Source organism: Aethalodelphis obliquidens, unplaced genomic scaffold (genome assembly GCF_003676395.1).
Source record: "Aethalodelphis obliquidens isolate GAN/ISIS:26980383/991018 unplaced genomic scaffold, ASM367639v1 scaffold44, whole genome shotgun sequence".
Classification (NCBI taxonomy): Eukaryota; Metazoa; Chordata; class Mammalia; order Artiodactyla; family Delphinidae; genus Aethalodelphis; species Aethalodelphis obliquidens.
Window position 1 is genome coordinate 2774841 of NW_020837988.1, and position 26491 is coordinate 2801331.

The 26491-nt window shown below is 41.4% G+C and overlaps 2 long non-coding RNA genes across 3 annotated transcripts in view; both read left to right on the forward strand.

Moving 5' to 3' along the window:
• LOC113606377 (uncharacterized) overlaps positions 1-11126 on the forward strand; it is a 68687-nt gene extending 57561 nt beyond the window's left edge. Inside the window, exons 3-4 of the long non-coding RNA XR_003427507.1 lie at positions 8322-8395; positions 8719-11126. This is a non-coding gene — a long non-coding RNA (uncharacterized LOC113606377). The remainder of the gene's footprint in view (positions 1-8321; positions 8396-8718) is intronic.
• A 216-nt stretch (positions 11127-11342) lies between these two features.
• Positions 11343-26251, forward strand: LOC113606378 (uncharacterized). Of its 2 annotated transcripts, XR_003427509.1 has the most exons (4): positions 11343-11414; positions 14521-14645; positions 17085-17274; positions 25917-26251. It is a non-coding gene; the product is annotated as an uncharacterized LOC113606378 (long non-coding RNA). The 2 variants fall into 2 exon arrangements; XR_003427508.1 differs by lacking the exon at positions 11343-11414 and having other exon boundaries at positions 13960-14645.
• The last annotated feature ends 240 nt before the right edge of the window (positions 26252-26491 follow it).

Consider the following 26491-nt stretch of genomic DNA (forward strand, 5'->3'; position numbering starts at 1 on the left):
CACATGCCACGGAGCGGCTGGGCCCGTGAGCCATGGCCGCTGAGCCTGCGCATCCAGAGCCTGTGCTCCGCAATGGGAGAGGCCGCAACAGTGAGAGGCCTGAGTACCGCAAAAAAAAAAAAAAAAAGAAAAGAAATACTGACTGAAATGGCACTTATGCTCAATTGCGATTCTTTGTTTCCTTTTTCTAAGAGGACTTCAACTACATTCTGGACTGAAAACACAAGTTTGGGATTGACATGTACATGTACACACTGCTATATTTAAAATGGATAACCAACAAGGACCTCCTATATAGCACAGGGAACTCTGCTCAATATTATGTAACAACCTAAATGTGAAAAGAATTTGAAAAGGAATAGATACACGTATATGCATAACTGAATCACTTTGTTGTACACCTGAAACTAATGCAACATTGTTAACCAACTATACTCCAACATAAAATAAAAAGTTTAAAAAAAGGAAAAAAAAAACGGGAGATGGAGAGAAACAGTCTGCTGGTACTGTTTGCTGGGTTCTTCGGAGGAATCACCTTCTTCTGCAGATGCAACTAGCTAACGTTAGGAAGCGAGCAGAGTGACTTGGATGGGAAGAGCTAGTGGAAGAAATGCAGCTCTCCCCGGCAAGTGCTTGCTGCTTCTCTGCAAACAGGTAACAGGGAAATGGCAGGTCTTCAAGCTAAGGGAGCCAGCGGCAGGGCCAGAGCGTCCCTCCCTCCCTGTCTAGACGAATCAGCAGATCGCACACCTGCTACTGCACGGCCGCCTCTGCGCAGCCCAGCGGCACAGCTGCAGGACACTCTTCTTCTGGCCGGCTGCCCCGAGCTTCGCCTGTCCTCGGGGATGGGGCCCTCCCAAGGCAAGTTCAACTGGGTTCTTTGGCAGCCGAAGTCTACACGGACCCTGCAGGGAGTGGTTGAGAAAAGTGAGTTTGACATGGTTGGAAATATTTAGATCCGGGATGTAAACTGCAAGGAAAATATTTACTCTGTTTGTTTTAATACCACAGAGGGGTTTGGATCCAGGGAATCTTCAGAGAAGTATAAAAGACTCCTGCCAAGACACCAATTTAACAATTTGGTCAGTGACAAAAGGGCATCCTCTTTGACGAGTCTGAATTTAAGTAACATGTCTCCAGGGTGTTAATGTGTCTGTCCCATCGGTTTACAGGGCTGTTTTCTTTAACCTGTGAATTTTGGGGTTTGGTATCTGAATTGGGACAGAATCAAAATACTCTCCTTTGGTAGAAAGCAAGCAAGCAGGTCCCACGAAGCTGAAGCGGCTGCTTGCTGAGCACAGACGACAGACTCCCCATGACCACTCGACCCCTCCGAGTAACCAGCTCTTCCTAGGAGACACGTTTGCTCACGGCCCTCGGCGAAAATTCCCTTCCGTGTAGTAGCCTAGAGTTCAGATATACTGTCGAGTGCTACAGAACCATCTAACAGTATTCTTGGTCAGTGGGTTTTAACCAGGAATTATGATAAAAAAGAAGCCTTTGTAAACTTGGAAAAGTTGCCTGTTTTGAGTTTTTGTCTTTCATGGAGAGATCTCACCTTGGGCAGAACTTTTAGGACCCACCCTGACTTCCCTCTGGTTTCCCTCTAGTTTTCTGTTGGCAGAATGGGAAATTTACTTCTAAAGGGAGGTTTTAAAAAAAAGTCTCAGTTATGCACACATTTGTGGATCTGTTGGGAGAAGAAACACACAAAAAATGAAGCTGGCATCAGAATATTCCCCACAAGAGTCTGTAAGAGATGAACTGGGACCCTTTCCTGCCTTCAGATGGTACACCAGGCAGAGAAAATCGTAACCAGTTTTCAACTCTCAGGAAAGTAGATTCCGTGATCTCTTAGTTTCCTCCTCCACCATCTATTGCTTCCCTTCTCTGGCAATTTTTCTTTCAATTAAGCCCCTTTTGCTGTACTGCCAAGCCGATTCCTCCTGTATAATTGACATGGAGAACGAACAGCTGCTTCTCAGTGGTTGGTCACAGTTGTATTTCAATTCTCTTTCAACACCTGTGAAACAGAATTCCTATTCAGAATTTTGTAACAGTCGACTAAAAGCAGAGAGTCTCTTCCCCTCTCTCTGGTGGTGGAGATTCTTGTGTTCTACTTCCTTTTTAGAACCCTTACCCTTTCTGCATCCCCTTTGACTATTGCCACCATACATGTGATTCCAACTAAATCTGATGTCTGTTGCTGAAACTTCGAATATTTAAGGTCCTCTAGTCCATTTCTTCCTGAGCCACAAGAGAAAGTTATCCCACTTCTAACCACTTAAGAATTAAGGGAAGAAAGCCTTTTAGTACCCAAGTTGTTATTCTGACATAACCCAGTTTTTTTCACATTTCTTCTTAGTTGCTAATTAATCATAGGAACAGCTACAACGGGGAAAATTCAGGCATGCAAAAAATTATATTTACTAATGAACTAATTTGCATGAAAACCATTAGAAAAAATATAGACATATTTGATTTATAGCAGCTTAGAACAAAGAGGGATAGGAAAGATTAATTAGTCTAAATCTAGTTCCTCTCATTTTGGAGGAACGAAACCAAGCTAGAGCAGTGGAGTAATTTTTTTGAGTCAGATAACTAGTCTCTGGGGTAGCTCAGATATCCTAGAGCTCGATTCTCCATTTTGGTAGCTTCCTTGGTCTTTGACAAATGGTCGTCTGAAATCAGAACAAGGAAGGTTCTGGAACATTGGAAGGGAAGCTGAAATAACTATATCTTGTCGTTCTGCCGGCCAGAATATTTCTCCTACCCTCTAGATCAGACTGAAGTTCCATCTGGGAGAGGTTTGTACATTAACTGTAGTATTTGTTCACCTCTAAAGTTCAAGTCTTTCTGGGAGCTATCCATTTTACACTGTTTAGGCTCTGATGCACAGAATGAATGAGGAGTCTGAGGGGAGGTTTGGATAGAGTAAGAAGAGGCACAGTAATGAGGAATTTCTTAGATGCCATTTAATGTAAATGTAATTGTGATGTTACGAGTGTGTATTAGTTTGCCACATCCCCTGTAGCAAACTGCCACAAGCATGGTGATTAAATAATACAAGTTTCTTATCTTATGGTCTGTGGGCTAGAAGTCTGGAATGGGTTTCACTGGGCTAAAATCAGATGTCGGCTGGGCTGCATCCCCTTCTAGAGGTTCTCGGGGAGAATCCACCTTCTTGTCTTTTCCAGATTCCAGGGGCTGTCTAGCATTGGATCGCCCTGACTTAAGGGCCCACCCATGTAATCCAGGACCATCTCCTTATTTAAGGTCAGCTGACAAGCAACCTCAACTCCATCTGCAACCTTGATTCCCTCCGCCACATACCCTAAGCTATTCACAGGTTCCAGGGAGTTAGGGGGCGGGTATCTTTGGAAGGCATCATCATTCTGCCTACCACAGGCTATAACAAACAAAACAAAACAAAGCTAATCTCAAAGGCTTACATAAATAAAAGTTTATTCGTGGCCCTCATCGGGCATCTTTGCCGGGACAGCCTTCCTGGGGACTGTGTTCAGGGACCCCAGGCTCCTTCCAGCATCTGGGTCCACCTTCCAACGGGGCTTCACGGTTTTCTCCATTCAGTTACCATGTGCAGAAAGAGAGCAAGGCTCTCGTGTGTGTCATTTTATGGATCAGGCCTGGAAATAGTGAAGGTTATTTCCTCCCATATTCCCTGGGCAGTTCTCAATTATGTGGCTATGAGACAGCCTGGGGTCTGGGACCTGGGACCCTTTGCCACAGTGCTTGCATCTGGACAAACGTCTCTTTGAGCAACAAAATACAGAGAAACTATGAGGAACTAAAAATAGCTGCACACATGCACAATTGGGGCAAATTATGAACAATAAGATACAAAAAGACCAAAAACCCAACTGCCACTTCTGAGGAGCCGGGAGCGACAGCAGAGTCCTGCGCAGGCCCCGTGCACTCAACACCACCAAGGGGTGGGCAGCCCACTTCAGCCACCACTCCTGCCCGACCCCTGGACCCACGCCTACCCTCACCCCGTACAAGGAGCCCTCGCCCCCACTTCGGGGAGCAAGCAAGGGACCTGTTACTTGTTTTCTCTCCCCCGCTGCTGCAGCAGGGGCCCCAGTAAAGCCTTGCCTGAATTTCTGGACTGTCCCCTGATCAATTTCCATCGATTAAGGAGGCCAAGAACCCCGGTTGGTAGTAGCCACACCTAAGAACAATGGAAGTCGGGAAATGGAGCCTATCCGTGTGCTTGGGAAGGAAAGGAAATACACTCGATGAAGAGCTGGTCAGCCTCTTCCCAGTCTGTTCCTGGCCCCCAAACATCTGTTTCATCCTCCTACTACACCTGGAACACACCTGTCCTTCCAGAAGGTAGAAAACCCAAGGTCACCCCCAGTCATTGCCTCAAGTTCAAATCCCAGATCTCTGAGTGATGTTCAGACCTCTAAATCAGGACTGAAGAAGGTTCCTTGAACCTATGAACCCTATGTCCACGCACACACGCACACGCACACACAATATCCAATGGTGATATATAGATAGGAAAATACGTTTTTAACCTCTTGTTTGGAAAAGGAAAGAATGAAAGACACACAGCTGTTCCTGCTTCACAACAATTTTGAAATTCTTCTGGACAGATGTTACGGAGGACCCTACTCTTTGGGTAGGGCAGGTTTTTCATTTCATCCTGAATTACGCTCTCTAGAACCTCCCTCTCTAGTGCTCTCCATGGCTCCGGCCTCAGGCCTCTGGGAGGTGCTTCTGTGTCCACCACTCACCATGGCCTTAATAAAGTGGGTACTGGGGACTGTACTTGGCCCTGGTGAAGTCAGGGGACCCAGCAGTAACCTTAAAGCTTATGAAGTCAGTCTTTTAGACCAAAGCTCATCGCATCCTTAATGATATAATCGTCTCCAAAATTAGCATGCTTCATAATCTTTTTATTTCTAGGTAGTTCCATGTGCCAGTAACTGCGTTTGAAGTTTCTTTCACAGCAATATTTCTCATCTGGTTTTCTCATTTGCTTCCTCCAAGCCAGTCTCATCCTCCTCAAAGCGTCAGAAACTACATGTTTGAAGACCGTCCCTTTCATCTGACCTTTATCTTATGGTTGTGTGCTTTTGTTCTGCTTTGAGTTTTGCTAAGAATCTTACTATACTTTGTCATTCAGAGCCTTTTTCAATTATCTCTATTACCTGGGGTTCCAAAGGAGATTTTCAAAGCCTAAAAGTTACTGATCTCTGGATGCTATATACACCTTGATTTCTGCTTCAAAACAAGCTGGGTTTTGTCTGTGTTCATCTCTTGTTGTATATTGCTAAGAGTAGCCAGTAGTAGCAAATAGACACTGTTAATCGCATTCTTATCAACATCTTGTGTAAGAGCTACAGGCTTAATTGTTACATGAGGTCTGGGCTGGCTTCCTATTTACCGTGCTCAACAGTTCTGTTATGTATTTTGATGTGGAAAACCATGGACTAGACCTCCATCTTTCTAGCCTCCTATGTCAGGTTCTCTACTACTTGCTGACTAAAAAGCCAGTGCCACAAATTTGAAGTTTGTGCTGTGTTAGCACCCAGCTTGCAAATACCAATTTCTAAATAAGTTAAGGTATTATAACAGAAGCTTTAGCATACTGATGATTTAGTTCTAGCTCATATCATGGTCCATAGAGGCTAATTCCGATCAAGCAGCTTTATATGTGGTCATTCAAGGACTCAAGTTCCTTCCATATCTGTAGTTCTGTCTTATTATAGGTTCACAGATCCTTCACCTTTCAGGAACAGATAGAGCAAGGATCACTCGTACAATTTTGTTACAAACTGAGTCAGAAGTGGATATCACTCTTGCCCACATTCTGTTGTCCAGGATTAAGTCATGTGGCTACATCTAGTTGCAAAGGGTGATAGGATGCATATTGTCACTGTGTTTCCAGTGGGAAAAGGTAATGGAATTTGCTGCATGTCTGCAGTCTCTGTCACACCAGAGGACGCAGAATTGAGTGTACTGTGCTCCAAAAGCCAGCTGCACTTTGTTATACCGTGTTGATCAGGGTCCTATGAACTATCGTTGATAGTTATTGAATATTAAGCGGCAAAAGCGCTGTTGATAGAATAATATTCATCTGCAAGTCATTTTGAAATCTCGAGGTGTTCAAAGCATTGTAGATCAGAAGTCATTTATTTACACAAATATATTATTATGTTATTATATGTATTATTGATACATTTTCGATGATATCTGGTAATCAGACATCGTGTTAAGTGCTAGACTAATGGAGATCAAGAGGATACATTCTTGTCCTCAAAAAGCTCTCAGTATTCCAGAGGAGGCAAACATGTACACAACTGACTTAAAATACAACTCGTTTTTTTCTATAATAAAGCTATATATGTTTGGGGTTAATATATACACCCTAGTATATATAAAATGGATAAACAACAAGGACCTACTGTATAGCTCAGGGCACTATATTCAATATCTTGTAAAAACCTGTAATGGAGAAGAATCTAAAAAAGAGTCTATCTATCTCTCTATAACTGAATCACTTTGCTGTACACCTGAAACCAGCACAACATTGTAAATTAACTATATACTTCAATAAAAAAATGGTTTAAAAAACTATATATGTGCTATAGAAGCACAAAAAAAGGAACTGTTACGTCCTGGTCTTATAGAGAAGTAAATAGGGATGGTGAGAAAAAAGTCAACAGTAATTAATGATGTCCTGTTTTTGTTTTTTTGCTTTGCTATGTAAGTGTACTATCTCATTAAATAAGAAAGCTTGTGAGGAGGGGGTTATCAAAATACTAAACACGCCAAACTGAAAAAGTAAAAATGAAAAGTATTTTAAAAGGTCAGAGGTTTTTCTAGTTCAGTGTTTAGGAAAGAGTTATTGAAATCTTAAAATCTAGAATAATGTTCAAGCTAAGAAAATCAGCAAAGCCATTCCCGCCCCCCCTTTCGTGGTTGCCATTTGGACTGAATAAGTTAATGGTCGAAAGTTTGTTTCTGAGATGCCTCCAGTAGGGCACTTGGGCCACCTCCCATGATGGTAGGTCCCTGCTGGGTCTGATGAAGCCAGACTTTCATTAAGCCTCTCACCACCAGTGGCTGGAACCCATCCACTTCATGCGAATAGACAACCACAAGTATTCCGTTCCGTATATCAGTACCAGAAACTAGAAGCATGGAATGCACACAGTATGCTTTGAACCTCATAATTGTTCCTTGTAATAATAATTTTTTACATTTGAACCTATGAGTTATCAAGGAAAAAGAAATACAAAGCCACTCTGGTTAAAGGATAGACTTAAAATAACAGGAATTATGGAGATGGAAAAATACCACTTTTCTTTGTTGGCCCAAGGATTTATGTTCGGGGAAAAAATGATTCAGAGGTGATGGCCTTTCTTGGATATTAACAAACTGTAGAACAGTTTGCATCCCTGACAGTGGATGGTGTGTAAATTCTGATAGGGAGGGAGCTGTGGCAGAGAACAAAAGAGAGCTAAGCTCAGGCAACTTGATGTTTACAAAGGGAGAGACTCTGGATTCTTTTTGTAAGGAAAATTTATTATGAAAGTCTCTTCAGCCTTTACTGGAGAGTGAGAACATTTGTTGTGCTTTAAACTAGAATACGAATATTGCTGAAAGTGATATATCCATACAAACAACATGTTTTTCCCAGCCAACTTGTTATAGTTAACTCACGCTTATCAGATTCTGAGCCGTATACAAATGAGCTCCAGATGGGAGAAACAGTCAAACATTTAAACATTAGAAATCCCGCAACAAAGAATAAAGAAAAGATAGACTTTTTTTTCCCCCAAATTTCCAAAGAGGAGAAATTGAAAGGAAAACGTTGACAGTTGGAGTTTCACTACATTTTAAAAATTTCATACTTAAAAAAAATATTTTTTATTGAGAGGCAAACTACAGAGGACAAAACAGGGGAAAGAGTTTGTCTCTCTTCTTAATGCCACATGCAAATTTATAACAAAATAATTAATAGATATACTGTCCAATGTTACAGCTCATTTATAAGTGAGCAAATATAAATAATAGATATGCAAATAAAAATGTTTATGCTAGTAATTTAAAAATTATCATTAAATTGAGATTACATTTCACCTATTAAATTATAATAAACCTCAAAACAGAACTTTAAAGGGAGCAAAACATCATGGAACTGATTTTCCTTCATCCCTGATGATGTTTGTAAACCGGTAAAAATGTTTTGGAAAATGCAACTTGAAATTTCACGTACTTGTTGATTGAATGAGCTGGGTTCAGAGGTGTGAAACTGTGAAATAATTCTATTTTTTCTTCCACAGTAGCCTGTCCAAATTGTGTGTTGGATCTTCCTTCTTTGCCTTTGGACGAAAACCTCTGGTAGACTCATCCTCAGGTACACAGAAGTCCAGTTTGAGACTAAGAAACAAAACACAGCACCAATCCTTCATTGTATAACGCCGTTTCAGGCCTCTTCTCTGGACTCCTAACTTGGAACTGGTAACCCTCTAGTGGGAAGGTGGATACTCCGTCGTTTTTCCGCCTTGTTCTTTCATTCCTCCTCCCTTACTGTGTTGCTTCTTGGCTCCCCCTTGGCGATAAGGAGTCCGAGAGGAGGAATCAGGGCTCAGAAATGATCTATCAGTTGGTGCAGTGTGTAATCTGGGTCCAGAGTCCGATGATGGAGACAGGTACTTAAATGCCGTCTTTCTGCCTCAGGGTATCTATGGATTCTTCGAAGACTAACTACCGCGGACGCTGTGCGCTGACCTGAGCGACGCCCGACGTGTGCCTGCGCAGGACGTCCATCTACTTCCGCTTCTGGTGCTGAGCTCTGCATGACCTTTTACTCCCGTGGGCCCTCAGCCCTTGTAGGAAACCACATGATGAGATCCTCTCCAGGTGGCGCCTGCCTCCCTGCCCTCTGTAGAGTCCACCCTGATCCAGTATTTTCTCTGTGTTCAGCCATGCGGATTCCTTCCATCCAACCTCTTGCCTTCAAAGTTTTTCAGGCGAGAGCCAGCCTCTTTGTTTTCCAAATTCCTCACATGTCAAGATCAAAGTTTTCTCACTGGACCTGAGGTTGGTTAACAAAGCGTAGTGGAGGGGAAGAAAAGCGTGGGGTTTACTGACAGTTGTTCTAAAACATTATTTATCCATCTTCCTAATGCACTCTTAGCTTTTGTTCTATAATGGAAGGTAGGCGATAGGCTAAGCGGGCCCGAACCTGGTTTTGGCAGCCTCCTTTGCAGGTCACGTGTAAACGACCGGGCGTCTCTCTCTAGGAGGCAGGGGCATTTGTCACATAACTTCTCAGCTTTGAAATCCCAGCCAAAACTGAAACAATGGAACAAATCCCATTTAGACTTCACACATATAAAAAAAAATCTTCAAAATTTTCTAAACGTTGTAGACCATGGGGCGGAAAAGACCCCGTGGATTATGTAAGAGCATGTTCTGCATTAAGATAGTTGTTGTAGTGTTAATTATAAAACTGTAAAATTCCAAAATGGTAATTTGGAGGTAATCCAGAGTCCTGTGATAGGAGGATGGCTCAGGAAGTGAGGACATATCTCTATTAAGGGAGACCATGCTACTAAAATAACAGTAACAGACTACGCCGTCATGTGGGAAAATACAGTTCAACATTAAGTGGGAAAAGCAAGATACAAAACTGTCTTCACGCTACGTTTACAACTCTGTAAGATACTTATTAAGAAGCTTGGGCTAGGTAGTCAAACAGTTAGTTTTCTACTCACTCCTCTGTGACTTGGTAGTTTGATAGCCTTGGGGCAGTTATTTAAAACCTCCAGCTCTTCTCTCTAAAAGAAGGATCATGCTTGCTATTGTTGTCATGAGACTTACGTGAGCTGAGGCAGAGAAAGTCTTACTGGGAACTTAGTAATTACTCAAAAAGCTTGGGAAAGACATACAAAAATGAAAAATAGGAATGAGGTTAAAATAGTAATATTTCTTTTACCTTGTTTATAATCTTCCCCTAACAATGTTATATTACTTCCATAATTAAAAACAGACTCGAAGAAACCGAGTTATCAGCAGGCCAATATCCTGGTGATGCCACAGCCCACAGAGTCGGAGGATGACTCCTAAACGGGAGGCTGTACCGAGCTGAGGCTTCCTCACATTTCATGCACAAATCTGCTTCCCAGCAGATCGTGCGAAACAGTCTAAAAAAACACATCCCAATTATTGGTGTTCTCCAGCCATCTTTGCATCCCCTGGGTATCACTCCCTTAGACTTCAGATGTATGCTACAGTGGCTCACCTTGCTTCTTCCCAGTCCATTTATGTCACATGATACAACCCAAATAAAATATTTCAGAAATAAACCAAGGCTAATATCTTCTGATGCAAGAGGGAAAATTACAGTCTCCTAGAGTAGGTTTAATTCAAACAAGAGAATATATCTTGGCAAACCTTCCAATGACTTTTATTACAGTTTACTGTATGCCCTCATTATCAGAACTATAATATGCATATACCTTGGGTATTAAAGTAAACCACTTTTGAAGGTTTGCAAATAAACTCCCTTCCTAATGCATTATCACTCTTTCATTTACTGCTATTTGCACTTGTAAAAACATTACATGCATTATTTCAAACTAAGAAGAGAGCCAACCATAGCGTTTAAAAAGGATGAAAAGGTTGAAAATTTTAAAGGTCTTTGTTGAATGGATTTATGACTAGGACCTTGACCGTTTCCCAGAAACATGTGATTAACCTAAACTAATCTCTCAAGTCTAAGTAAAATTAACTTTTGCATATTTACTTTTTACGTGGCTTTATGCTGTCACTTCTAGTGAGAACTAGTCAACTTGCTCAATCAATAATAAAAAAATCTATATTCTCATACTTGAAGGGAAATTTAAATAATTACAACTGCATGTCCCGTTTCATGGTTATACCGGGATAAATGATTAAAAACAACCCCCCAAATAGAAACATATCCAACAGAACATTTAAGAATTATCTTCCTTTGACCTTTTATTATTTAAAGAAAAGATGGTAAAGTTTGGCTGGGACCTTGCAGTCAATTATTTTTAGAAGGAACTGGGGGACTTCCCTGGTGGCGCAGTGGTTAAGAATCTGCTCGTCAATGCAGGGGACACGGGTTCGAGCCCTGGTCCAGGAAGATCCCACATGCCGCAGAGCAGCTAAGCCCGTGCACTACAACTACTGAGCCTGCGCTCTAGAGCCCATGAGCCACGACTACTGAGCCCGCGTGCCTAGAGCCCGTGCTCCGCAACAAGAGAAGCCACCGCAATGAGAAGCCCACGCACCACAACGAAGAGTAGCCCCTGCTCGCCACAACTAGAGAAAACCCCGTGCATGGCAACGAAGACCCAGTGCAGCGAAAAGATTTTTAAAAGTCATAAAAGGAACGTGGAGTTGAGGTTAGTAGCTCATGGAAATTTGAGTCCAGTGGTGTATCAGTCAACTTTGGCTAGAAAACAACAATAAGAACTCAGTGGCACACGGTGTCTCACTTACGTGTCTGCCTGGCAGAAGGGGGGCAGGACTTCTCTGGTCTTGGCTGGGATCAGCTGGACTTGGGCTCCAGCCACAGATTCAGATCAGCTTTGTTGCAGGTTTGTCCTCAGGGACCAGGAACCAGGAGACTAGATGGGGAATGTGCTCATGAAGGGGGAGGGATGATCCCAAAGAGGATGAAGAAAAGCAAACGATGCCTCTCGAGGCCCAGACTTGGAACTTGCACACTATCCTTTCCACGCCCCCATCATTGTAGGTCACATGTTCATGTGTTGGAGAAATACACTCCTCCCACAGAGGGTGGGGAAGGAGAGACGGACTGTCCCTGACTAACAGTCTAATCTAACACGAGCAATACATACATTGTACTTCATGTTCCTGTAACGATGCCATGATCACATCAACCTCATTGCTAAATTCTCTCACTTTTTTTCTCTTTAGTGTCTCTCGTACCTCTCCAGTGTTCTCCATTCCTTGGTTACGTGTGTAACATACTTTCCTTAAACTATTACAGTGGATTTCCTCCCTGTGTTTCAGGCACCTTACCTGTACCTTCTACAAGACTGTCATTGTTAACTTCTTAACATAAAATTTGGACATATTATTCCTCCCCTTATAATTCAATGAACTCTCCATCCTGACAGGGGGGCAGACTTTCTTAACATGGAATAAATGACCCTGTCCGTCTAATTTGTTCCTTTCCCCTCATCCCTTTCCCGAACCAATTTCCATATTACGTTTTAGACATGCATACTCTTCCTACGATCTCTCACACGCTCCAGGCCCCTGCATCTGCCGTAGCATCTATCCTGTCCCCCTGGTCCATGGGTCAGAATCCTCGTCATCCTTCAGCTGCAGCACTTGTCTGAAGCTGTACCAATCAGGCAAGGGTAATGTATAGAGCAGTAACAAATGGCGGTGGCTTCTAACTACAAAGCTTGCTTTCTTGTTCAAATATATGTTCATTGCTGGCTGGCTTTGGATCGCTTCCTTCCAGGATTCAGTCTGATAGAGTAGCTCTTATAAAATGAGACATTTCACCATAGGATAAATCAAAAGGTAGCATGCACTGGCTCTTAAAACTTCTGCTTGGGAGTGACCCACGCCACTTCCACTCATTTTATTGGCTAAAGCAAGTCACATATCCACGTCAGAGTACAGTAGGATGGAGGTGAAAACCTGTTCTTCCGAGACAGACACCTGAATGTCAGCTAGTAAGTATTTTGAAGAATAAGAAGATACACCACAGAAGCTGTCCTTTTGTCTTCCTATTAGACTTAAAGATTCCTTCCACAATGTAACAACAACAATTAATATGTCTACTTTGTATTTAAAGGAATAGGGGTGTATATAATACATGCATCTTCATGGGTCACCCAGTTCACTGATACACACATTTTCTACTTTCCACTCAGTGGTGTTACTCAACTTTCTGCCACAACGTAACAAAGATCCCTCTTCTTCCAGTTTGCAATAACATTTACCTCATTGCCTGCCAGCCTTCACCTGGAGCTTGATGAATGACCACAGGCTTCTATCGACAATTTCTTCCAGGCCCTCAGGCTGTTCCTAACACTTTTCTCAAAGCCCACTGCCTAGTTCCAAAGCCACCCCCAAATTTTGGGTTCGTATTTTGGCAATGTTCCACTCTTGATATTAATATATGTGTTAGTTATATATTGCTCTGTGATAAATTACTACAAAACTTAGCATCCTAAAAAAACAAACACTCATGATCTCAGTTTCTGAATGATCTAGCCAAGAATGTTTCTAGCCCGGGTGTTGAGGGTGCCGCTTGGTTTCTTCTTTCTGCTTTCAGTAAGATGCAAGAAGGGAGAGAGAAGCTAAAGAAAAGGCTGTTGATTTGTTTTAATTATTGTTTTGAAGATTCCCAGGGTCTAGCACAGGGTTCAATGCATAGAGGAAAGAGACGCGAATAAAAATGACTAACTGAATGAATGAATAAAAATGTAACCAAGATAGTAGGACATGGAATGTCCTCTGTATGATACTGCAGTGGTGGATACGTCACTACACGTTTGTCAAAACTAATAAAATGTACACCACCAAGAGTGAACCCTAAGGTAAACTATAGACTTCAAGTGATAATGATGTGTCAACACAGGTTCACTAACTGTAACAAATATTCTCCTCTGGTGGGGGATGGTGATACAGGGAAGCTGCGCCTCTGTGTGAGGAGAGGGGGTGTGGGAACGTTCTGTGCTTTCCTCTCAATTTTGCTGAGAATCTAGAACTGTAAAAAATCAAGTCTATTATCTTTTTTTTTGTGGTAAACAGACCTCTCACTGTTGTGGCCTCTCGTGTTGCGGAGCACAGGCTCCGGACGCGCAGGCTCAGCGGCCATGGCTCACGGCCCAGCCGCTCCGCGGCATGTGGGATCCTCCCGGACCAGGGCACGAACCCGCGTCCCCTGCATCGGCAGGCGGACTCTCAACCACTGCGCCATCAGGGAAGCCCCCTGTTATCTTTTTTAAAAATACCACTTGGGGGAAAATCTTTTAGCCAAAATAGTCTCACTTAAGTCAGTATATACTGAGCGTTCAGTTTTGACTGTTATCCCTGTGGCTCTGTTCCTGACCAAATTTAGGTGACTCTTGGAAGAGTCCACCAAGGACAAGTTTAATAATCAGAGGGACAGAAGTAAGAGGGTAGACAGGGCGACAAGTCCGAAGCCCACACCGAGTTTTTTCATTCCAGATCCTCTGATCCTAGATTGAATCTTTGGGTTTGGGTACCAGGTATGCATGCGTCAGTTCCTGGGACCCTTTTAAATTAGTTTATAATAGCATAGTACCATTTCAGTAGCTTCCCTAGGTTGGATTCAGTTGGTCAGTTGGCCCCTTCGTGCCTCAAAAACAGATTGGGGTCGCGGGTGTTTCTGTGACAAATTTGTTCCTTTATCAATGCCTTTGAAGAGCAGTGGGAATCAGCCATTTGGGACATCTGACTACCTGTTTTATTCCTTCCTGCACTGTGAATTTCTGCTAGGGCTTGTCAGATTTCTACTACTACTCCCAACCAAGATGTGGGAGAGTGATGCGTCTGCACGAAGAAAAGGACACCGTGGAGACCTGGGCGAGTGGGACCATAGCCTGCAATGTGGATCGCCAATGGTAAGTTTAATGTTTTACTTTACTCTGGGAGCACACCCAAGTAAGGGGATTATAATCCTTTAGCTGTGTTTTCAGGTGGCCTATGTTCCCTGGAAGGTCAAGGTACAGCCTATGAATTTGACCTGATGAAAGTTACTAAAAACAAGGCGTTAGAAAAGAGTCAGAGAAAAGGGTGAGCTTAGTAACGCCTGGGATGACTGCCTTGAACCCCACAGTTATCTACCTTCCTATGAAACGCCAGGAGTAATGTTCACCCTTAGTAATTGTAGCTAAACTGGAAACTGTACTAGACTGGAAATTATGGGGATTCCCCTGGCTGTAGAGGAAAGAGTCCTTTGGCTTCACCTCCGCCTGATACCCTGCTAGATGTGACAGCAATGACATCGGTTGCATGTATGGGTGGAGGGGAGTGAGAGACAGTTTCAGAGATAGGAAATTCCATTATGCATTCGGAAGAGCATTTCTTCTTGCTTGTTTATTCCCCACAGAGAACCAACGAGAAGCATTTTTTCTCCTTGTAAAATCAATGCCTTTAATTCTCTAAAATATATGGATGAGAAGGGAAATAATTTACTGCTTGGGCATTGGTTCTTGTCAAGGTGACAGGGTGAGTGTAGATGTGATTGAGAAATAACCATACAAAACTACTAGTCTTCTTTATTGACATTAGGCTGACTCTGGCCAATTTAGTCATGAAAAGCTAGAGACATTGCATAGCCATTGTGCTCATGCTTTCTGGTGGACCATCTACTTGTATGACCTCAGAATAAGGTCATGAAATGTGCCAGAGTTGGTGGAGAAAAACTTGTGTCTTTGAAATTTAAGAGCATTTGTTATTCCCTCTGGTGGCCTTTCTGAAATTCTGTGAGTAGGACTTACCTAGTTTGATTCTTCAGTACTTGGAAGTACTGAATAGTTTTTCTTGGAAGTGACCAGATGGAAAAAATTAAAAATGTTTTAGAAGAGCTATTAATGCTGGGTGGATTTTTTCTAGAAGCCTTTTTATTTTTATTTAGATTTCGATCAGGAATATTTATGAGATTAATATTAGCTTATCCAATGTGATAAAACGTGTTTTGGTTAGAATTTTAAGCCATGGCTGTATGCATTGATGGGCTCGACCTTGTTTTTGATGATCATCTTTACCTCTTGAGCATTTGGAAGACAACAAAATGAAACATTTTCACGACAAGTTTTGCTTCAAATGGCGTAAGCTATTGTCTTTAAAGATATGAACCTGAGGGAGCAGTGATACTGTCTCCAGAATCTTGTCATAGAGGACATTTAGTCCCATTTATGTTGCCCTAATGGATATTTCTTGGTGAAGAACAAGCTCCGAATGTATAACGGGGAGCCCTCAAAGAATGACCAGGGTTTTTTTTTTTTTAACTAGACTTCTTTTCCTAAAAGAGCAGTTTTACAGAAAAATACTGAGTAAACCCAAAGAAATTGATTTTCTTCTTAATATTTTGTAATCCTATGCTGTCAACCCATCTACAATTAGATAAAGTTTAGGTGTTGAAATTCTCAAAATTTCCACAGAAGGGAGAACATTTTGTAATATTTGCATGGTGCAGACACAAATGCTGTGGAGTGGACACAGAAAGAGCAGGCTTCTCACATCCAAGGAGACGCCAAACAATTGGATGCTGTGTGAGTGCAGGCGGGTGCCTTGGCCAGAAGAGCGCATCCAGGAGTTAGTGTGTTCCCCTTACAGTTTTACGAGGCAGAGGTTGCGATGTAGAAAGAAGAGAAGAGACTTTGGAATAAAGCAAACCTGGGTACAAATCATTAACAGCTTCATCTTCCAGAGATTGCCGAAGCTCTCCAAACATCTGTTTTCTCATTTCTTAATTTCTGAAAAATTTCTGTTAATAAATTTTTACCAGAAATAAAAGAGATGTTGGGAACCAGAGTATTTGGTGGTCACCAGGGCTGTCTTCCACTTGACCTTGGTATCTGTATGGGTTGGGTTTATATTTCATTTGTTAATGTCAGTCACCAGAAGGTACTCATTTGTGGGTCACAGTTTTCTCCATGCACTCATACGTTCAATAACTACTGTTATCCTCCAGGAATCGTACAAAGGACTTGTCAAGGTAAGTGTTAACCTGTTTGAGAGTCGAAACAAAGTATTCCTTTTAATCATAAAACATAGGTAGAGAAAGAAGTGAGGATGTCAAAGAAAGAAGCAATTATTTGTGTACTGTGTTTGTTTATTTCATGACATTTCCTTCTAGCAGTTTGCTTGCTTAATGAAAGCAGAGAAGACATGATACCAGGCCTCCTCGCTTTGCATCCCTGCATTCCTCCCGTTTCCAGCCCCTCTTGGCAGTGAAGTTTCTTGTCTCGTATTTACAATTGAATTCTTACTTCAACACTGCCCTTGTGACTGTAGTGGCTGATGATGGAGCATTCATACTGTTTCTCTTGGTACAGAGCCAATCACATAAAAAGTGCAGTGAGATCATTAACATCAAGTACAAATTCACATGTACCACGGATGGGTAGAGTACCAAAAGGAACCGAGAGAACTGTCAGAAAGAATCAGCCCAGCAGAGGACTGTCCATTTACAAAGCATCGTACGCAGCAGTATTTGGATTATGATGAAAAGTTCCACCTCCCCAGGTAGAGTCAGGTAGCCCCAGTTTTCAATTTTTTAATGATAATTTATAGGGATTGGTACGTTCTGTGTATATATTTTTTAATTATCCAAATTTTAATTTTGGAAAAGCAAATCAAATTGCATGAGTTCCTAGAACTGTTCTTTATGGTGCCTCAGTGTTCAGTTACCCTGGAGGTGGTGAGGTTAACGCTGACCGTCAGTGCTGGAGCCTAGCTCTTCTGGTCTGATCTTCCCCATGGATAATCATACCTGGAAGCAGTGAAGCTACAAAGGATACAAATGATCTGTTCCGAGGTTTCAAGAACATCTGGTAGTTTTTAGTTTTTCTTTCCTCATATTTCTCCAGTAGTGTATCTTCTTTCAATGCAGAAACACCTTAGAATATAGACTGATGACAGTATGAAAGCTCTTTGGAACTGTAAATGCTGATTTTCCAAGCTGCTTTTTTTTTAAAAGAAAAATCTACATATATGTGAAAATGCTGAGAGGAAACAATTAAAAGTAATGTCTATTTTATTGCAACTAAAATTTACAGCTTTTCAACACAGCAACTCCAGCAAGACTTGGAGAGACATCGAAAAGACTCATAAAATGCCCTTAAATATCCATTTGAAAGTGAATTTGTTTGTGGCCTTTCAGTGTTGCCAAAGAAGGGAAATTTCCTGAAACGTTTGCCGATTTTTCCTCAGACTCAGGGTATAATGTCCTAGTTACTGAGATCCTCTGGAAATTATTGAGGCAAACGGCAACTTGCTCATTTTCACTCATCCAGGAAATGAAATATACAAGCATATCTTTTATGATGTGGCAATGAAAACACTGGAATGTGTTGACTGATTCCTTAGAAAAGTCAGGTGGGAAGAATGTCCTTTTTTAAGCTGCTGGTATCTGATACGTTCCCCCAGATAAACTCGGTCACAGACCTAAGACATCTTAAGAGTTCATTGGTATGCCTGCCCAATTTATAGATTCTATCAGGTTTTCTGAACCTTGGCTCTGTTGATATTTGGGGTCAGATAATTCTTTCCTGGGAGAGGGAATGTCCTGTACCTTGTGGGGTGTTTAGTAGCATCTTTGGCCTCTACCCACTAGATACCAGTAGCCCCCTCCCTGCTAATTATAGCAACCAAAAATGTTTCCAGACATTGCCAAATTGCCCTTGGTTGAGAACCACTGCTGTAAATCTTAAAAAATAAAAATAAAACAACTTTACTACTTCCAAGACTTAAGATGTTATCTAGGATATTAGATAGATAGATAGAATGAAAGATAAAGATAAATGTAGATAAATGTATACTACATATATACATACATATATACAGAGTACACACTATATTACTTTAGTCTTATGTGTATGGATATCTACATAATGAGTATAAACATGTATTTAGCCTTATACATCTATCTATATAACAAAAAGTTGTGTCTTTCATGTACAGTTTTCTACGCCCTTTGATCTTTTAAAAGAAACAGGATAAGCTTAAAAATGATTTTCTTCTGTGTCTTAAAACTCTTGCAATATGCAGGACATGTGTGTTTTGAAAAGTGATTTTAATGTGTGGGCTGCCCGTTCCTTATTGATAGAAACCATTTCTTGCCTCCTACCCATCACTCTCAGATCTTAGATGGGAAGATTATGCTCCTGGGCTAGCTTCATGAGTGATCACATCGCTGCTTTCAAATATGCTTGTTGGTGGTACAATCTTATGTGCAGCTGTCCCCAAGAGCTACCCGACAAGTGCCCCCTTGGACTAGGTTTTCCATCTTTGCTCTCCCAACGTTTCTTCTTCCCTTCCGTGCTATCGGTACATTGATTCTGATCAATATACCGATAGCATGGTGTATTGTACCATGGTATATGGTATAACTCGCTCAAAGAAGCAGTCAAGAAAGCAGTGTATTGAAAACAAAGCCGTGAATCCGACCAGAAAGGTACTCAAGGTAAGTAAGAAGATGGGGTTGCATTTTTATGATGTGTGGGCAAAAGTCATCCTCGAAAAATCTGGCTCTGAGGCCAACCATTATTCCCTTTGGGGGAAGGTATCATGCAGAAATCTCCTGATTTTGGGAAATCTCACAATGACGTCTGTTGTCCTCGGCGCTTTACTCAGGAACACGGACCAAGTTTCAACTGAGAGAGAATGTTGACTTAACGCAGCACCTTTCTCTGGGCCAAGTTGCCTTCTTTGTAATCTCTCAAGTGGCATATTTAATTTACATTTGCAATAAAAAATATGTGAGGATAGCATTCAGCCCTCAGATTAATTATTTGGGTTTTCTAAATTCGGGAGAATTGACTTACTGAAGCAGATGTTTCTGAATGTTATCTCTTCACTGAAATCTCCACAAATTGAAATTCCTTTTAGACTTGCATGATTCCGGAGTCTGATAACCTGAAAATAACCATCCGATAAAGTTATTACACCTTACCTCCATGTCTCTGATCACATATTTTCAAGAAAGCATTGAAATTTGTACCAAAGTGCTTATGCAGGTGGTCTCTTAAAAGCTAGGCTCCCTCATGGCAAGTGAGAAAAATAACTGTCGTAGACCTAAGACTGTTGCTTGACGTCAACCTAAACGGAGTCTGTGCTCCTTACAAGCCCCTGAATGTTGGACAGCTTTGAACTGTGCATGTGTAAATTCCCTGTGAACCTCTAATTGAACAAAATTGAATGCCCGTCATTGTAACTTGGAGCTAATTTCATTCGTTAATGACTATACTGTCTGCAAAGGGAAGGCAGATGTTAGAAGAGCACTAACAAGGCCAAGTATGTTGAAATGTGTAGAGGAGGACTGTGTGTAGGTAAGAAATGCTGTTTCTTTTTGGAAATCTAGGGTGCATGCTTACATTTCCCTTCTTTTCTTCTTTCACTGGTACCATATAGACTGTATACATGGACACCAACATCCATTGGCCACTTCCTGGGTGATAAGCTAGAAACGAAGCAGCAAACCTTTGTCTCATTTACACTCACAGCTGACCTGAGAGACTAGAGGGACTTTGGTGGTTACTATCGCTGTCTTTTTACCCTGGATTCTAGGGCATAAGAATCCAAGTGCTTAAATGTCTCCTTCATAATCATCAACTTATGAGGTGATTGTGGCCAGTTCTTTTGAAAATATGAGGAAAAGACAGAGCTTCTTACCTACGGTTTATCTCTTGAAACTTGAAAAAAACCACCAGGCACACTAGGACTCCCCCATTGAATAGGTCCCATGCAGTCTGCCAGCACTGGCTAAACCAAATTCATTCCCTCAACAGTCAACAAATACGACATTGCTTGTATGTGGAATTTGTTTTTAACATCTTTATTGGGGTATAATTGCTTTACAATGGTGTGTTAGTTTCTGCTTTATAACAAAATGAATCAGTTACACATATACGTACGTTCCCATATCTCTTCCCTCTTGCGTCTCCCTCCCTCCGACCCTCCCTATCCCACCCCTCCAGGAGGTCACAAACCACCTAGCTGATCTCCCTGTGCTATGCGGCTGCTTCCCACTAGCTGTCTACCTTACGTTTGGTAGTGTGTATATGTCCATGCCTCTCTCTCGCTTTGTCACAGCTCACCCTTCCCCCTCCCCATATGCTCAAGTCCGTTCTCTAGTAGGTCTGTGTCTTTATTCCTGTCTTACCCCTAGGTTCTTCATGACATTTTTTTTTCTTAAATTCCATATATATGTGTTAGCATTGTATGTGGAATTTTAAAAAATGGTGCAAATGGACCTATTTGCAAAGGAGAAATAGAGTCACAGATGTAGAAAACAAACTTATGGTTACCAAAGGGGAAAGGTTGGGGGAGGGATAAACTGGGAGATTGGGATTGACATATACACACTACTGTATATAAGATAGATAACTAATAAGAACCTACCCTATAGCACAGGGAACTCTATTCAATACTCTGTAATGACCTATATGGGAATAGAATCTAAAAAAGAGTGGATGTACGTATATGTGTAAGTGATTCACTTTTCTGTACACCTGAAACTAACACAACATTGTAAATCAACTATACTCCAATAAAAATTAATTTAAAAAAACAGCCAACAAATATTTTTAGTCATCTGCTATGTGCTGGGAAGTGTCCTGAGAACCAAAAATATAGCAGCAAACCATAGAAACAGTTCTCTGCCCTCAGGGAGCTTCTATTCTAGCGTCAGGTAAGGGGAGAGAGGCTGTGAGAAGATAAACCAGTAAATAGAAAAAGATGACTTAGAGAGTGATAAGTTCTATAAAGAAAATTAAAGAGAAATGGGATGGAAAGTGATGGCCAGGGTGTAGAGGAGACTTTAGATTGGGTTATTAGGACATGACTCTCTGAGGAGGTCACATCTGAGTTGAGACAGAAAAGACAAGAATCATCCACACATGTGGACTTAGGGGAAGACTGTTCCCGACGAAGGGAATTGCAGTAACGGCCTTAAGACCGACGTGAGCTCGGTGTCCTTTATGTGTAGAAGAGAGCCTGTATACCTAGATTCTAGAGAGTGAGATTGGGTACTGCTATGGATGGAGTTATGTACTTCCGTCCCACTCCCCAACTAAAAAAAAATGTCATGCGTTGAAGCCCTAGCCCTCGATGTGACTGTATTTGGAGATAGTGCTTTTCAAGAGGAAATTAAAGTTAACTGGGGTCATAAGGCTGGGTCCCTAATCTGATAGGACTGTCTTCTAAGAAGAGAAATGACACCAGAGATCTCTCTCTCTCCATGTGGACACAGAAGAGGTTCCATGGGGACACAGTGAGAACGTAGCAGTCTGCATGGCAGGAAGAAACCCAACCTGCTGACACTTTGATCTTCGACTTCTAGCCTCCAAAACTGTGAGAAAATAAATTTCTGTTGTTTTAAGCCACCCAGTCCATGGTATTGTGTTAGGGGAGCTCTAACAGACGAATACAGGAGCCTAACCTAAGGACTAGTTGAAAATGAGGCCAGCGTCCTGTTAAAGAAAATACATTGCACTGTGGTTCAGAAGTTTTGATTTATTCTACATGTAATGGAATGTTATTCAAAAGGAGAGTCGATGTGGTCTAATTTATACTTTAAAGATGTCACTCTGGCTGCGATGTGAATAAACAATCATTTGGTTTGGGGAGCGTAGCAAGAGAGAGACCAGCTGGGAGCAAATGTTAGCAGCTTAGACTAGGCTGGTCACGGTAGAGATTATGAAAGGGACAGATTTCAAGATGTGTTCTGAAGGTAGAATCAACAGCATGATGTAGTATACTGAATACAGGGTGCGACGGTATGAAAGAACTCCTCAGACAATTATGGCTTGGTCAAATGAGAATAGGGTGGTTTTACTGAGGTGGTTATTTTCTCATCTGGGGAGGAATAGGCTATCAGAATGGAGTAGACAGGGATTAAGAGTTCTATTCTAGTTGTAGTAGAGATATCAAAGGGGAAAGTTGTATACAGTGGGCACTCTGTATCCATGGGCACTGCACCTGTGCATTCAACCAACTGCAGATCAGAAATAGTTTTTCAAAAAAATTCCAGAATGTTCCAAAAAGCAAAACTTGAATTTGCCACATGCCAGCAACCATTTATATAGCTTTTACATCACATTAGGTATTCTAAGTTATCTAGACACGATTTGAAGTATACGGGAAGAGGTGTGTAAGTTGTATGTAAATACTACTCCATTTTACATAATGAACTTGAACATCGTGGATTTTGGTATCTGTGGAGGCTTCTGGAGCCAATCCTCCACCAATACTGAAGGGCAATTGTTTATAAGTTTGGAGCTCAGTAGAGCAATCTTGAGTTGGAGATATAAATTTGGGATTTATTGGCAGGTGAAAGGTATTTTAAAAGGAACAAAAATTAAATTTCCTAAGAGCAGAATGTAGGTAAAAAGGAATCATGGCTCTGTGACCCAGATCCAGGTCAATCCCATATTTAGAGATCTCTCAAACAATTAAAGAAGAGTTAGCACAATTCTTTACAACCTCTTTCAGAAAATACAAGATGAAGAAGTACTTTCCAACTCATTGAATGAGGGCAAAACTACCTTGATATCACAACTAGACAAAGACATTACAAAAGAGAAAAGCTATAGACAATATCTCATATAAACTTAGCTGTAAAATTTCTAAACAAAGTATTAGCAACTTGAATCCAGCAAAATATATGTTAAGAATATGCACTATGGCCCAGAGGGCTTTATGCCAGTCACACGATGCTAGTTAAATACTTGAAAATCAATCAATGCAACCCACCATATCAACAGCTAAAGAAGAAAAATCACCTGATCGTGTCAATTCATAGAGATAAAACACATGGCAAAATTTAACACGTATATTGTGTACAAATTTATTTCTTATGTATATTATGTATATTATGTAAAAATACTTATGATATTTATATATTTTTAAACGTATACGTAAGGGGGTTTCCCTGGTGGCGCAGTGGTTGAGAGTCCGCCTGCCGATGCAGGGGACGCGGGTTCGTGCCCCGGTCCGGGAGGATCCCACATGCCGCGGAGCGGCTGGGCCCGTGAGCCATGGCCGCTGAGCCTGCACATCCGGAGCCTGTGCTCCGCAACGGGAGAGGCCACAGCAGTGAGAGGCCCGCGTACCACACACACACACAAAAAGTATATGTAAGGGGACATGACAACTAAATGCAATATGGTATCCTGGATAAGATCTTGGAACAGAACAAGAACGTTACTAATGAAAAAAAAGGAGCCTGCTGAAATCTGACTAAAGTCTGGAGTTTAGTCAATGGTGATGTTCCAATGTTGGTTTCTTAGTTTTGACCAATGTACCACAGAAATGTAAGGTGATAGCATTAGGAGAAACATACCGGGTGAAGGGTGTATGGGAACTCTCTGTACTGTCTTTGCAAGTTTTTGGTAAGTCTAAAATTATTTCAGAAGAAAAAGTATATTTAACAAACCATATTTTACAATTTAGGCCAAAAAATATCAAGTTCGTAAGAGTAAATAGAATAATGTGTAAGAGCAAAATTTTAAACGTGGTTGAAAGATAATAAGATCTGCATGAATGGAAAGGTATAAGAAGTGCATTCATTAGAAGAAGCAGTATGATACAGATGGCAACTTTCCCCAGATTTCAACAGAAATAGCAATAATATCCTGGGAGTGACAATTTGTTGGTCTCTGAGTAATAAAATTAAAAACAAAAAGAAGGCTAGGGAATTTAAACGTAAATGATTAACTGCAGAATACTTTTAACGAAAGATTTAATGTACTGGTCACCATAATTATTAATTAAGTGTCATCATTTCAGTTATTTACTCATTTCATGAGCAAACATGCACTGAATGCTTTATGACCCACGTGCTTTGTAGAGCCACTCTTCAAGAAGGAACACCATTGTCTACCAAATCGCTCCTCTACCCTGATAGCAATCCTCAGTACTATTTTGAAGGTAAATGTAGTGAGATCAATACACGTAAACCTAAATTACAAAGCAAATTTATGACCAGAATAAACAGGTACTTTCTCATCTCTTCACATCTTTGCTTCTGTGTAGGTAGAACTTGAACATGTTTGGTGTGGAGCTCATCAAACAAGACTGAGGGCAAGTCAGGCGGATGGAGCAACTGACTAACCGCAAAAGGCAACCAGCGGAAACTATTCAGTGATCGGTCCTGAAATAATAGTGCTTTTAAAGACTCCCCATGTTCCAGATGGTGGGCTGAGGCCTTGCAGGCAATCCATTCAACCCTTTCCATTGCCTCGAGGAGCCATGATCATTTATGACTCTGGTACAGACTAGGAAGTAGACTTACAGAGGTTCCTTAATACATGGACACCTGTAGAGCTAGAACGTGGTGAAGTTAGGATTCGAATCCAAGTCTAGACTGTCCAACTCTGCTTTATTCTTCCGAACTGACCCTGCGATAAGAGGCTGCTCTGTAGGACAAGCAGTAAGTCTCAAATATCTGGGCAGCCAGTGAGCCTGTTTGTTTAGGTAAAGGTGAAAATAGAATCATTCTCATTTTCTCTTGATAATAGATCCCTGAGTCATGGAGACTCTGAATACAAATGCTTTGGAATTCAGTTGAAATGTGTTTTCTTCTTTTAAAAAAGGGGGGCGGGGATTGAATTTCAAGCCAAGCGATTTCTGGAAAGAGTCACGCATGCAAGGCAGCGCTAGTACTCTGGAGGTCCCGCCATATTGGGACAGGTCCTAATTGGCGGAAAGAAAGGGAAAGATTCATAATGAATATAATAACAGGGCGAGATGGAACAAAAAGGACTCCTTTCTCTTTTCCTTCTAATCAAGGGCCCTGATAAAAGACACACAGACACATAGCAAGAGCCTTCCAAGGTTGAATCACATTTATTTCCAAACCTGCTGTCATTTAAAATGTAGGTTCAGAAAAATAAGCAACCAACAATCAAACAAAATCCTCTCATCTTGGGCCAAATTCTGAGCTGAACTAAAACAGGATATTTTCTAGAAGTCTATTAAATGTTTGGCCAACATGAAACAATCCTTTATTTGTTATAAAATGATTCTTAAGCTCCCACAGCTTCAATGATACTGACAGGTTTAAGTAAAGAGACCAGCATGGGGGAGAGCGTCCATGACAGCTCTTCAAATTGAATCATGGGAAATGCAGGGTGGGACCACTTTAATCATCATTTATATTATTACAGGTGCCCACTCTGATGACTCGTTGCGCTACTGCCTTTGATCTCCACTATAGAAAATGCTCTGCTCCATCTCAAAAGGGATTGCCGTGTGCCCCATTAGCTGGCCTTTGGATCAAACGAGCAGCAGACCTCACAGCTAGAATTCCACCGTTGGCCATTCACAAAGAGATAAATTGTAAGTCCTTTCCATCACTTCCAAATATTTCTTTCAACAGAGAACAATTTTAAAAAAAAAATCTATTAGCTAATTTTGCCATCTGCTCTGGTTACTAATAAGGTTTAGAATTCGGGCCTTAATCATAAAGTGTCCTGCCAAAGCCCTTCCCCACCCCCCCCCCCAAGCTATTGAAGGAATAAGAAAATTAAGCCTGGGTAGACGTTGTAAAAACTGTTTTTAATGTTCGCTTTATGCCTTTGCTGCTGATGGTAATGATACTCCTATCTGCAGTTCAAAGCCCGATTTTAGCTAAGGTTGCTGCTACTGAGCCATGATCAGTAGCAGGAGGTCTTTAATCCCTTTTCCGTGAGGTTTCTTTCTACTGTGTATTATTAGTCTGGGGGCCAGTAACATGCATTTC